This window comes from Rutidosis leptorrhynchoides, chromosome 7, assembly GCF_046630445.1.
Source record: "Rutidosis leptorrhynchoides isolate AG116_Rl617_1_P2 chromosome 7, CSIRO_AGI_Rlap_v1, whole genome shotgun sequence".
NCBI lineage: Eukaryota > Viridiplantae > Streptophyta > Magnoliopsida > Asterales > Asteraceae > Rutidosis > Rutidosis leptorrhynchoides.
Genome location: NC_092339.1, coordinates 30,648,904 through 30,664,558, shown reverse-complemented (window position 1 = coordinate 30,664,558; position 15,655 = coordinate 30,648,904).

Genomic DNA, 15,655 nt, shown 5'->3' with positions numbered 1-15,655 from the left:
ATTTGACAAAAGATTGTCTCAGTATTGAATTAACAATGGAACAAAGAGAGAATATTTCATACATAAACCAAAGGCCTGAAAATAATTATCAGAATAATTATCAACCGCCAAGACCGATTTACAATCAAAACCAGAATTATAACCGAAATATTCCATACAACAACCAACAAGGTCCTAGCAATCAACAAGTATCCAATAATACTTACAACCAGCAAAGACCTAATTTTCAAAACAAACCACCACAACAAACCGATGATAAAAAGCCGAATTTAGAAGATATGATGACGAAGCTAGTTGAAACTCAAACGCAGTTTTTCACATCTCAAAAACAAACTAATGAACAAAATGCTCAAGCATTTAGAAATCAACAAGCTTCTATTCAAAATCTGGAACAAGAAGTAAGTAACCTAGCAAGGTTAATAGGTGAAAGAAAACCGGGAAGTCTACCTAGTGATACAAATGCTAACCCCAGGAATGAAACAGCTAAAGCCATTACCACAAGAAGTGGTACAACACTTAAACCACCGGAAATACCTGTAACTTCTGATGAAACTATTCCTACTCCACAAGAACCACAACCTGATCAAGATAAGGAAAAAGAACCGGTAGTTGAAAAGGTTAATGAAGATAACACAGTTAAGGATAAACCTTATGTTAAACCGTATCAACCACCACTTCCTTATCCGAGTAAAATGAAGAAAGAGAAACTTGAAGCCGAGCAATCCAAATTCTTGGATATGTTTAAACAGATAAATGTAAATCTTCCTTTCATTGATGTGATTTCAGGAATGCCTAGATATGCTAAATTCTTGAAAGATCTAATCTCAAATAGAAAGAAAATGGAAGAACTCTCGGCTGTTACTATGAATGCTAATTGTTCAGCAGTGCTGTTGAATAAGATACCAGAAAAACTATCTGATCCAGGAAGTTTCACAATTCCATGTTTTCTGGGTAGTCTTAGTTCAATAGAAGCATTGGCAGACTTAGGTGCTAGTATAAATCTAATGCCGTATTCACTATACACTAAACTAGACCTTGGAGAATTGAAACCAACAAGAATAAGCATACAACTAGCCGATAGATCAATAAAATATCCTAGAGGGATAATGGAGAACATGCTAGTTAAAGTTGGTACTTTAGTATTTCCAGTAGATTTTGTTGTTCTGGACATGGAAGAAGATTCTCAAGTTCCTCTCATATTAGGAAGACCATTCTTAAACACGGCTAAAGCAATGATAGACGTGTTCGGTAAGAAATTGACCCTAAGTATAGAGGATGAGAGTGTTACCTTTTCAGTTGATAGAGCAATGCAACAACCACAATCTGCAGATGATACGTGTTATTATATTCAAACTATAGATGCACATGCAGAATTATTAGAAGAATTTCCAGAATTACAAGGAACAGGAGAATGTTCTTTAGGAGAAGGTAATGAACCAATTGATGAAGCTGAAATATTAGCTACAGTTATAGCTAATGGATATGAACCAACAACAGAAGAAATTCAAATGCTAAAAGAAGAAGACAGATATCGATACAAATCATTGATAGAAGAACCTCCGAAATTAGAGTTAAAGCCACTTCCAAACCATTTGGAATACGCTTATTTACATGGTGAATCTGAATTACCTGTAATAATATCGTCTTCTCTTACTGAAAATGAGAAATCACAACTCATTTCTGTGTTGAAAGCTCATAAACCAGCCATTGCATGGAAGATTCATGATATTAAAGGAATAAGTCCTTCGTATTGCACACATAAAATCCTTATGGAAGAAGATCTTAAAACGTATGTGCAACGCCAAAGAAGACTAAATCCTAATATGCAAGATGTAGTTAAGAAAGAAATTATTAAACTGCTAGATGCAGGTTTAATTTATCCAATCTCTGATAGTCCATGGGTAAGCCCAGTTCAATGCGTGCCTAAGAAGGGTGGCATGACTGTCATTACAAATGAGAAAAATGAGCTTATTCCTACTAGGACTGTAACAGGATGGCGTGTATGTATTGATTATAGAAAATTAAATGACGCCACCAGAAAAGATCACTTTTCCTTACCTTTCATAGATCAAATGTTGGAAAGATTAGCCGGAAATAGTTACTATTGTTTTCTAGATGGATTTTCCGGATATTTTCAAATTCCAATAGCACCCGAAGATCAAGAGAAAACCACATTCACGTGCCCTTATGGTACTTTTGCTTACAAACGCATGCCATTTGGACTTTGTAACGCCCCTGCAACCTTTCAAAGGTGTATGATGGCGATTTTTCATGACATGATAGAAGAATGCATGGAAGTTTTCATGGATGACTTTTCAGTCTTCGGTGATACATTTGAATCATGTCTAGTTAATCTGGAATGAATGCTTCTTAGATGCGAACAATCAAATCTAGTACTTAATTGGGAGAAATGCCATTTCATGGTTAAAGAAGGCATCGTTCTTGGACATAAAATTTCAAAAGAAGGAATTGAAGTGGATAGAGCTAAAGTAGATGTAATTGCTAAACTTCCACATCCCACCAATGTTAGAGGAGTTAGGAGTTTTCTAGGGCATGCCGGTTTTTACCGACGTTTCATAAAAGATTTTTCTAAAATTGCCACTCCTATGAATAAACTCCTAGAAAAGGATGCTCCATTCATCTTTTCAGATGAGTGTATCAAATCTTTTAATATTCTTAAAGAGAAACTCACTAATGCACCGATCATGATAACACCAAATTGGAATCTACCATTTGAACTAATGTGCGATGCAAGTGATTTTGCAATGGGAGCCGTTTTAGGACAAAGGATTGAAAAACGATTTCAACCTATATATTATGCTAGTAAGACGTTACAAGGAGCACAAACGAACTATACAACTACTGAAAAAGAACTCCTTGCTATTGTCTTTGCTTTTGACAAATTTCGATCATATCTCGTTCTAGCAAAAACGGTGGTCTATACCGACCATTCTGCTCTTAGATACCTATTTTCAAAACAAGATGCTAAACCAAGATTAATCCGTTGGATCTTACTCTTACAAGAGTTTGATATTGAAATCCGAGATAAAAGAGGAGCAGAAAATCTCGCCGCTGATCATCTTTCTCGTCTTGAAAATCCTGAGTTAGAAGTTCTAAATGAATCGGCCATACAAGACAACTTTCCTGATGAATATCTATTGAAGATAGATTATAAAGAAATCCCATGGTTTGCAGACTATGCAAATTATTTAGTATGTGGATTCCTTGAAAAAGGATTATCGTACCAAAGACGAAAGAAATTCTTCAGTGATATAAAACACTATTTCTGGGAAGATCCACATCTGTTTAAAAGTTGTCCCGATGGAATAATACGCCGATGTGTATTTGGAGATGAAGCTAGTAAAATATTAAACCATTGTCACACAGGACCAATAGGAGGGCATTATGGGCCTCAACTAACAGCAAGAAAAGTTTATGAAGCTGGATTCTATTGGCCAACAATTTACAAAGACGCACACCTTCTTTGCAAATCCTGTGATGCATGTCAAAGGGCCGGAAAAATAAGTCAACGTGATGAAATGCCACAAAATGTCATCCAAGTATGTGAAGTATTTAACATTTGGGGTATTGACTTTATGGGTCCATTTCCAAAATCTCATAATAATCTATATATACTCGTAGCCATTGATTATGTATCTAAATGGGCGGAAGCACAAGCTCTCCCAACTAACGATGCACGAGTTGTAGTCAACTTTTTAAAACATCTTTTTGCAAGGTTTGGAACATCGAAAGCTTTAATAAGTGATCGGGGTACTCATTTCTGTAATAATCAACTTGAGAAAGTTCTTAAAAGATATGGAGTAACTCATAAAATCTCCACCGCATATCATCCACAAACAAGTGGACAAGTTGAAAATACCAACCGAGCTTTAAAACGTATTCTAGAGAAAACCGTAGGATCAAATCCGAAGGAATGGTCCATTAAATTGGAGGATGCACTCTGGGCTTTTAGAACAGCCTACAAAACTCCAATTGGAACTACACCTTTTAGACTTGTTTATGGAAAAGCGTGTCATCTTCCAGTAGAAATTGAACACAAAGCATTTTGGGCTTTGAAGACATGTAATCTTGATTTACATGAAGCTGGACATCTACGATTAAGTCAACTAAACGAATTAGAAGAATTAAGACATGAAGCATACGAAAATTCGTTAATCTATAAAGAAAGAACGAAGAAATGGCATGATAAAAGAATCAGAAGTTCAAAAGAATTTAAAGAAGGAGACATAGTTCTTCTTTTCAATTCACGATTCAAGCTATTTCCTGGAAAATTGAAATCAAGATGGTCTGGACCATTCATAGTCAAAAGAGTTTTCCCATACGGAACGATAGAATTGATAAATTCAAATGGGATTGAATTTAAAGTTAATGGTCACAGAGTTAAACATTACATACATGGTCCGATGGAAGTCGACAACGAAGTTAATCACAATTTCGACACCACAGCTAACTAAGTGTGGGGAGAATCAAGTCTTTAAAGGATAATATGTATTTCTGTTAGAGTTAGATTGTCTGTTTTCGTGTAGTTCTCGAAAATGGAACCTGAATGGTCTTTCCCTAGCAGACCCTAAAGAACTAGTCTTCTCCCCCCATTCTGAATTTTTATTTTTTTTAGGTTTTTACAAAATGAAGATTGCCTGTGAACTAAACCATGGTCTAATGCTACACGCTTTGATCACTAAAAGAAATAATGACATACTACCAAGTGAAATAGTATCAGTAATCAGAGAAAGAATGGACGGAGTTAGAAAAGAATCCAGATGCGAAGATAATAAGTTACAATTTGGTAAAGGAAAATCAAAATCCGCAGCGAAAAGAAGAGCACGACACCTAGAAAGATGTCACAAATGCGGAAAATGGTCACATGGAGGTAAATGTTCAAATAATCAAACCTATTCAAATACCGAATTTATTACTTTATGCAGAGACGGACCGTTCATATGTTTAGAAGAAAAGACACTGAATGCTCGTGGTTACGCCTATGTAGCCATGGAAAACCAATTAAACCGACTATCTTATGAATGGGATAGATCATATAACTAAGAAATCTATCTCACAGGTATGTCTGTACAGTTTTTATTTTTATTTTTATTTTTAACCTTTTGATAATAAACGCTAATTTGTTCGCTAAAAAGTATTAAATTGGTATTGAATAAAATTAGGTTTGGCGACCGAAATTATTGATATCATTCAAAAATTTATTACATCACTGCGAAATTTAACGTTTATTCTTAAGGTATAAATATCTTTAAACAATCAACCCAAAATATTTCAAAAATTCGTCATGAGTTAAATTAGGTCTTGGAACCGAAATTACTTTACCGAAAAGAGGGGCGCATATTTTTGATAATATTTGATTGATTAAAGTGGGATAAAAAGACAAAAAAGATTTTTAATTTTATTTTTACCATGTTTTTAAAATTAATATTTAAATCTTAAATTAATATTGTAAACTTTGTAAAAACAATATATTTAAAATTGTAAATATTTGAAAAATTAATATAAGTTTGGTGTGAATTTATAATATGAATTTTTAAATTAAGTTTGGTGTGAATTTTTAAAGTATGAATTTTTAATTTTATGCATTTCAAATTTTAAGTTTGGTGTGAATTTTTAATATTAATTTTGAATTTTATATTTAAGTTGTGTGAATTTAAAAACAAAAATTTACTTTATCTCATTAAGTTAAAAGTATGATTTTTAAAATTCGTCGTAAGTTGAAGACTAGGTCTTTGAACCGAAATTGCTTTACCCAAGGGAGGGACGAGAACTTTTATTATCATTATTTTTAATCTTATTAATTTAAAGTATGCCAAAAACATTAAAAAACCAAAAATCTTAGCTTTTAAAACAATCGCTACAAAAAGAAAAATTTTAAAATTTTGTCGAGGGACGGACTAGGACATCGATCCGAAACGACCTCGTCCTAAATAACAAGGGAAACAAAATTTTAAAATTAATTACTTAATTGTTTTAATAAGTTAAAGATTAAAAAAAAAAAAAAATACCAAACTCCGCGACTCGCGGAGTTTGAAGGGTATTTCACCGCGAGTCGCGGAGGGACCAAAACCCAGAAAAAAATAAAACGTAAAAAAACAGAGCAGTTCACTCCCCCACCCAAAAATACTGCGAAGAACAGCGAAAAAACCCACGAAAAACCCGAAAAAAAACCCCCAAAATCACAATTTTTAACCGTTAATCACCAAATCTTTTACTAAAATCATGTTGAGAAGGATGCTATCTAGGAATTACTCAAGAAAAACGGTAAATTTCTACACCTAAACACCATTTAATCCGAAATTAGTGTTCTTGAGCAATTTTTTCCCCAATTTGATTTTGATGCTTTTTAGTGTAATTAGGCTTAAATTGTTTATGTATTATGCTTGTATAACCTAGATTGATGCTATTTAACATGATTAGAAGCCTTAAACTTCAAATTTTGAATAATCTAGGGTTTGTGTTCTTGAGCAATTTGGGGCTTTTTGATATAAACAGGTTATGGCCGATTTTTGTCATGAATTGTTGCTAAATTAAGTAGTGTAACATGTTTAGGTAGTTAAATGATCCAAACTTTGAGCCTAAACATGAATTTGAGAATTAAAGTGGACTTTTTCAAGTCTAAAATTCATGAACTTGATTTTTGAGAGATAATGCCATTTGAAACTTGTTTAATTGCTAGTAATGATTATTTTGACATGTTATTTGAATTGAATGCTTATGAACTTGGCGAACATTTTCGTATATGCTTATTTGAAAAAGTGTAGATTTGATGAAAATATGAAAATAAGCTTAAGTTTGATATAAATTGATCATGTCATTGTAATTATTTTGATTGATGATTTTGCTGACACTAATGCATATTTGGATGCACAAAAAATTGTGTTTGATGTGTTTTGCAGACTAAAAGGGGTGAATCTTCATCCCAAGCCCGCAATGCTCCTGCTGAGAATGTGGAACAACAGGAGGTGGATAACTACTACAAGCAGGATATACCTCATCCAGTCATGACCTTTTCCGATATGCACTTGGAAGAGTTGCACCCGAACCTGAGATTTGACAGACTTTGGATAGATTATCCAAAATACCAAAGGGGTTTGCATACTCTTCATTCTAAGGTTGTTGAGGTACCGAGGGTCATAGAATGGGGACCCTTAGAAGCTGTAGAATTGGCCGGGCCAATTAGGGAATTACTTGTACAGAGATATGGTAATTCTTCTTTTAATGACTGGGTACGTTTATTCACCATGCGTAGACCTGTATATAAAGTATGGTGTGAAGAATTGTTATGTAGTATAGAGTTGAATGATCGGGTAGCTAGTTTAACCGATCGTTCTTTTATTAGATTTTTGTTAGGCGGTTCGATGCGGCACATGTCTTTACTGGACATGGCTCAGGCTTTACGTATATATACGCCTGAGGAGTTAGCGTCTGCCGATTATAGAGGATTGATACTAAACGGTAGAAAGATAGATGAAAATTTTGATACACACGGTGTGTGGAGTCAAATGACAAGCCATCACCGTTTCAAAGGGGGAAATTACTCTTATTTGGATATAGATAGAGCCGAATTAATAGTGATACATAGGTTTTTAGCTAATTCGATTACACAAAGGGGTAAGAACAAGGAAAAAGTAAATGAACAGGATTTGTTTTACCATATGTGTATTCGAGACCCACAAAGCGCTGTAAGTATACCGTATTGTGTGGGTTATTATTTATCCGCTATGGTTCGGGGGATGCGACCGCATAGCATAATAGGAGGTGGTATTTTTATTACTTTGATTGGTGAATATCTCGGTGTGGATATAAGTCGGGGGGGGGGGGATTATTAGTAGAAGAACCAGAACCCTGCGATACTATAGGTTTAAATGTATACCATGGTGCGAAAGTTTTGAAGAGGCGAAATAACGCCACAGTACGATACCATGGTAGACATCCACAGGTGGAGAGAAACCAACAGCAAGGTAATGTAGGAGGGGGGAATGAGATGCAAGAAATGCAAAGGTTTATAGTTTCTCAGGAATACGAAAATGCTAGACAGAGAGCATTTGAAGATTGGCAAGTTCATCAGAACCAAATCATAGCTCATTGCCAACATATAGGTAGAAACTATATTCCTACACCGAAACCCATCTTCCCTCCCTGGTCTATAGAGATGCAGCCACCATATCCTACGTATAACCCTGCCGAAGCATTCTATAGCACCTATGGTTATGCCTGGAACCCCTATTGGTACCAGTATCATCCCTAGTATACTTAGTTTTTTTTTTTTTTTTTGTAATTTGTAATTATTGATACGTTTAATACTTTTGTTAATATTGTAATCATTTTTATAATTATCTAACTTTTATTCTTAGATTTTAATAATTTTTGAATGTGGGGTAATATACCAAACTTCAAAAATATGTATATATGTTTGCAGTTTATCTTATGTACACAACAGGGTAAAACAACGCATTTTCAAAGACTGGCATTAAGTTCAGCAAAAGCAACTAATTTTGACGACAAGATGCAAAATATATGTGAAATAACAACAAGTCGGAATGAACAAATGATGTGCACCATTTATCATTCAGCAAACAAACGCCAATATATTTGGAAACTTTGGTAAAAATTTAATCATTTTCACACAAATCACCCTCAATAATTGAAATTATTCCTGATTTCTTGCAAATGAGGGCATTGCAAGATCTTAAGTGTGGGAAGGGGTTAAATTCTTTCGGATTTTAAAATTTTTTTTACTTTATACACTTGGTTACCATTAAAAATACTAGTAAAGCAGTAGTTGTATTAGAATCTAGTGCTCTCTGATAATAAAGAACAGCCCTGGTCTTATATACTGACTACCCAATTCTAGTAAAATTTTTCAAAATTTTCAATTAAATGAACTCAAAATCATGTTTATACATATTTATGAACGATAAAACTAGGTTTTAACACCGAAATTATTGTTACCTCGGAAAGGACATAAATTAAGAAACAAACTAAAATGTTAAAATTCATTTAAAATGGAATAGAGGACGATAAAAAGGAAAATAAAAGCCAAGTGTGGGAAAATTTACCAAGTTATCTTAAACATATGTCACATATATCTGTAACAAATAACTGAAAATACTTTTGCTTTGGACTAAACTAAACTGTTTTACCCGATAAAAGAAAAGAAGAGATGGATCTACACGATGAATCAATTCCATCATTAAAAGGAAGTAAAGTCTTCCGAAAAAGACACACGCTTCTTGATTTAGGTCATGAAGTTGTCGTCCAGACCAGCTGTAGGTTGACGAAAAATCTAGAAAAGTCATCACTAAAATCAGCAGGAAATCCACGGACCTCAGCATTAAACAGGGTCGCCAAGTGGTCAGATTTATCCTAACCATGAGAAGGATTTATCTCGTGCAATGGGGGGCACCATGAAAATTAGCTGGATAAGACTAATGAATCAGATCCCCAGAAAGGATAATCTCCTTAAAGATTAAAAATCAGCTTTTAAGACTGATATTACTCAATCCTAGAGATTGACCTTAAAGATTGAGAATTCAAACTCATTGAATTCAATGATATCTAAACTTGAGCTTGAACGAGAAAATATTTTGATCAAAATTACAAACCGATTTGTTTTCTGAAAACCCTATTTTCAATGCGTTCATTACCATTGAACGTAAAATCCTAGGAATTCACCTGGAATTCATTAGGTCACCTGAACTAAAACGGGTGTCAACCGTAAGAACGGTGGTTGCATAGTGGTCAAAGATAGGACCTTGTGCCATACCGAAAAATCATAAGGGTGAGCTTTACTATTGCTCCTACCAAGGATAGTAATTGCGTCCGACACGTTATAGACCATAATTAAAAGCATGTCAGGGGACATTGCCTTAACAGTTGCTTGTTCAACGCTTTCCTTTACAATCGGACGGTAGTTTACCGAAAGGTAATATACGGGACAAGTAAACTGGACGTTTTGCTTTCCAAATACAAGGTTAGCAAGTGGGTGACACAAAACCATAAGTTTTGAGCTAAAATTTTCAAATCTGAAACCCACCAAACCCACAAAAATATTTTGCAAACACCGGTAAAGGGTTATTCCGGAAAACTTATCTAGGGTAAAAACGAGATTTAATTTTCAAAAGATCAAATGTTTTCATAAAGATCCAATTTTCTTAATGGATCTAAATTTTTATAGTCATGTGGGACTGTAAACCATATCGTTACTACCATTGTTTATATCACCGTATAGAAATCACTGATGTACAAAGTGTGAAGAATAAAGAAGTGATTCTAGTATTTCAAGACGATATTGCTTGAGGACAAGCAACGCTTAAGTGTGGGAATATTTGATAATGCTAAAAATGAACATATATTTCATAGCATTATTCCTCAAGAAAGACAAGCTTTTAGTTGCAATTGTTCTATTTACAAGTGATATTCATTTAAATAATAAAAGGTGAAGACAAAAGACAGATTCGACGAATTGAAGACGCAAACGACCAAAAAGCTCAAAAGTACAAAAGACAATCAAAGAGGTTCCAATTATTGATAAGAAACGTCTCGAAATTACAAGAGTACAAGATTCAAAACGCAAAGTACAAAATATAAAATTGTACGCAAGGACGTTCGAAAATCCGGAACCGGGACCAGAGTCAACTCTCAACGCTCGACGCAACGGACTAAAAATTACAAGTCAACTATGCACATAAATATAATATAATATTTAAATAATTCTTATAATTATTTATATATTATAATAAATAATAAAAACCGTCGGCAAGAAAGACTCCAAAGGGACTGAGCTGTAATTTCATTCTCCGCGACTCGCGGAGTTTGAAGGCAAAAATGCCGCGAGTCGCGGAGCCCCAAAAGTCGAATTTTCCTATAAAAGCAACCGAATTCTGATCGCAAATCATCATCTTTTTCTTCTTCTCTTATAATACTACGTAAAAATTTATATTTATATTTTAATTTTAATTTTAATTTTAATTTTAATAATAAGGGTATGTTAGCGAATGTTGTAAAGGTGTAAGTCGAAATTCTGTCCGTGTAACGCTACGCTATTTTTAATCATTGTAAGTTATGTTCAACCTTTTTATATTAATGTCTCGTAGCTAAGTTATTATTATGCTTATTTAAAACGAAGTAATCATGATGTTGGGCTAATTACTAAAATTGGGTAATTGGGCTTTGTACCATAATTGGGGTTTAGACAAAAGAACGACACTTGTGGAAATTAGACTATGGGCTATTAATGGGCTTTATATTTGTTTAACTAAATGATAGTTTGTTAATGTTAATATAAAGATTTACAATTGGGCATCCCTATAAATTACCATATACACTCAATCAGACACGATGGGCGGGGTATTTATATGTACGAATAATCGTTCATTTAACCGGACACGGGAATGGATTAATAACCACTAGAATAATTAAAACAGGGGTGAAATTATGTACAAGGACACTTGGTATAATTGATAACAAAATATTAAAACCTTGGGTTACACTCAGTCGACATCCTGGTGTAATTATTAAACAAAGTATTAAAATCTTGTTACAGTTTAAATCCCCAATTAGTTGGAATATTTAACTTCGGGTATAAGGATAATTTGACGAGGACACTCGCACTTTATATTTATGACTGATGGACTGTTATGGACAAAAACCAGACGGACATATTAAATAATCCAGGACAAAGGACAATTAACCCATGGGCATAAAACTAAAATCAACACGTCAAACATCATGATTACGGAAGTTTAAATAAGCATAATTCTTTTATTTCATATTTAATTTCCTTTATTTTATATTTAATTGCACTTCTAATTATCGCACTTTTATTTATTGTTATTTAATCGCACTTTTAATTATCGTACTTTTTAATTATCGCAAGTTTATTTTATCGCACTTTTATTATTCTCAATTTCATTATCGTTATTTACTTTATGCTTTAATTTAAGTCTTGTATTCATTTTTAATATTTTACATTTGGTTTTAACTGCAACTAAAGTTTTAAAATCGACAAACCGGTCATTAAACGGTAAAACCCCCCCTTTATAATAATAATATTACTTATATATATATATATATATATATATATATATATATATATATATATATATATATATATATATATATATATATATATATATATATATATATATATATATATATATATATATATATATATATATATATATATATTTGTATTTTTATAAAAGTAAACTAATATAGCGTTAAGCTTTGTTTAAAGATTTTCCCTGTGGAACGAACCGGACTTACTAAAAACTACACTACTGTACGATTAGGTACACTGCCTATAAGTGTTGTAGCAAGGTTTAAGTATATCCGTTCTCTAAATAAATAAATATCTTGTGTAAAATTGTATCGTATTTAATAGTATTTCCTGCAAAATTAATAACTATTTTATATACCCCTCGCGAAACATCACACGCCCACTAGCCCTTCCGTCTAGTGAACATTCTGGGTGGGGGGTGTTAAACTCGGTAGCTACCTTTAGGATTCGCGTGAATTAGGCGTGCACTAATTCTAAAAATTAGTGATGTTCCCTAATTCTAGGTTACCAAGCAATAATAATCAGGGGAAAAATATTCATATCAATTATGGCAATTATCACGTCCACATAATTCAATGGTGGCAATTATCATGTCCACATAATTCATTCGAGGAATGTTTTTCTTGTGTCTATCTCGTCAAACATTTATAAAAGCATTTCATGTATTCGCAGTTCAAAATGTATTTCAAAAGCATTTAATAAAGCAGTTGTAAAAGTAGCACATGTATTCTCAGTCCCAAAAATGTAAGGAGTAAAAAGGGAATCAAATGAACTCACTTAATGTATTTTGTAGTAAAAATACATATGATGATATTGAACAATGCAGGGTTGGCCTCGGATTCAAGAACCTATATCATTTATATATATATGAACACATATAATTGTAATCAATCAAATTTATATATATTTATTAGTAATATCATTTTATATTAATAACTTGTATGTTTCATAAATGTATTCATTTTATATACTTTATATAAATAAAATATAGTTATATTATACGTATTAAGTATAGTTTTATATATCTAATAGTTACTTGATAAAATAATATTAATAATAATACTAATGTTAATAATAAAAATAACAAAATTTTATTAATCTTTTTAATACTAATGATAATAATATTAATAGTAATAAAAATAATAATAATAATAACTTTAAAAATGATATTTAATAATACTTGTTTTACTAATCATAATATTAACAATAATAATACTAATAATAATAACACTTATATAATAATAATAATGATAATGATAATAATAATAATGATAATAATAATAATAATAGAAATGATAAGATGGCTACCTTAATGTAACAAGGTTTAAAAAGATAAACACCCCGACCCGGGCTCGAACCCGTGACCTCTCGCTAACCCAACAACACTCCTGACCATCCATCTGACTTTGCCTTTCTGTTATTATTCGTAATTTAAATATATCTAAAACGTATTTTCTGTTCTCACTTCCTTCCACTAAAACACTCGACATCCAAATCTTTATTTATTTGATTACTGGATCATGAAGCCCAATCACAATAGCCCGTTATTTTGATTAATGGATCACGAAGCCCAATATTTAAACCTATTATAGCCTAATCTCTTTTGTTTCGTTAAATGGATCCACAAGCCCAAAAGGTGGTGTCTTTGTGTTTGAACCAAAACCAGTAATAGAATTCGTAGAGAAATAACTAAGCCGTCATAATATATTTCAAGGGTTGTTGTTTTCGAATCAATATAACTGGAAGCATAAACGGAAATCAAATAACCATAGCATTCGATGGTCATTGTTTAATCATCATCATTATCATACTTTCCTTCATGCATCATTATCTTTTCTGTTGAACTGAACCCGTACAGTAATTTCACAGAAACCCAGAACTGTAGCAGTGGTCGATGGTGTTTCAGGTTGGTTGTTTGGGTAGGGTTCGGATGGTGATCAACGGTTGATACAGAAACAGAAAGAAAAGAGATAGATAGTGATTTAGATAGAGATGATGAGAGTGGTGTGTCTATGGTGGTTCACGGCTAAAACGTGGTTCATGGTGGATTGGTGAGGTGGTTTACGGAGGTGGTAGTGATGGAGAAGAAGGGTGGTGGTGGTGAATGGTTTGTTCCGGCCAAAACAGAAGGATGACGCAACAGCAATATCGATTTGCAGGTGTTGGTTTGTCGACTGGAAAACAGTAGCAGGAGTTGGTGCTTTGAACAAATTAGAAAATGAGTGCAACTGCAGTCTCTGTAGCTGTAGCATTCGAACCAGAATAACAGGAGAACAAGAGGGAAAGAGATAGTGTTATGGTGGTTGAGTTCGTTACATAATAATTAGAAACAGAAGAACGGAGGTAATAGCATGGGTGTTTGGTTTAATAGAAAACGAAATTTGAGTGTGGTGGATCGAGGTTTATTCGATTAAAAACAGAAACATTATAACTTAAATGGTGATTGTGGCGGGTTTAAGGTCTCAGTGGTTCACTATGGTGGCGGCTTTGTGGCGGTTGTATGGTGGTATGCCGGAGTTAGTTGAGTGGTGTTTGTTCGTGGTGATGACCATAGGTCGTAGGTGGTGATGAGTTGTAGCAACATAAGTTGATCGAGTTATTTTAAGTGGTGGTTGTTTTTGGGTTACTCATGTATATGTGTATCATATATATATAACGAGATATATATCTTGTATTACAAAATATCCTCTATGAGAAGTGCCTACTACTTGTTTTAATGTAATAATTAATAAATATAATATAATAAATAAAACATGTGTTTGAAATTGAAAGATAGCAGAAAGATAGGTAACACAGTAATAATTATAATTATATTATATTATAATAATAAATCATATCATATGCATTGAAAAACAGTAAGCCATCGGGTGAAATGGATTCTTTTGCCGACAGTTTATCCCGAATGGCTATATCGTGTTCATTGCTAAATAGTTAACGTATAAAAGTTGAAATGTCCCGTTCTTATTGATTAAAAACGTTCCATATTAATTGATTTTGTTGCGAGGTTTTGACCTCTATATGAGACGTTTTTGAAAGACTGCATTCATTTTAAAACAAACCATAACCTTTATTTCATCAATAAAGGTTTAAAAAGCTTTACGTAGATTATCAAATAATGATAATCTAAAATATCCTGTTTACACACGACCATTACATAATGGTTTACAATACAAATATGTTACAACAAAATAAGTTTCTTAAATGCAGTTTTTACACAATATCATACAAGCATGGACTCCAAATCTCGTCCTTATTTAAGTATGCGACAGCGGAAGCTCTTAATAATCACCTGAGAATAAACATACTTAAAACGTCAACAAAAATGTTGGTGAGTTATAGGTTTAACCTATATATATCAAATCGTAATAATAGACCACAAGATTTCATATTTCAATACACATCCCATACATAGAGATAAAAATCATTCATATGGTGAACACCTGGTAACCGACATTAACAAGATGCATATATAAGAATATCCCCATCATTCCGGGACACCCTTCGGATATGATATAAATTTCGAAGTACTAAAGCATCCGGTACTTTGGATGGGGTTTGTTAGGCCCAATA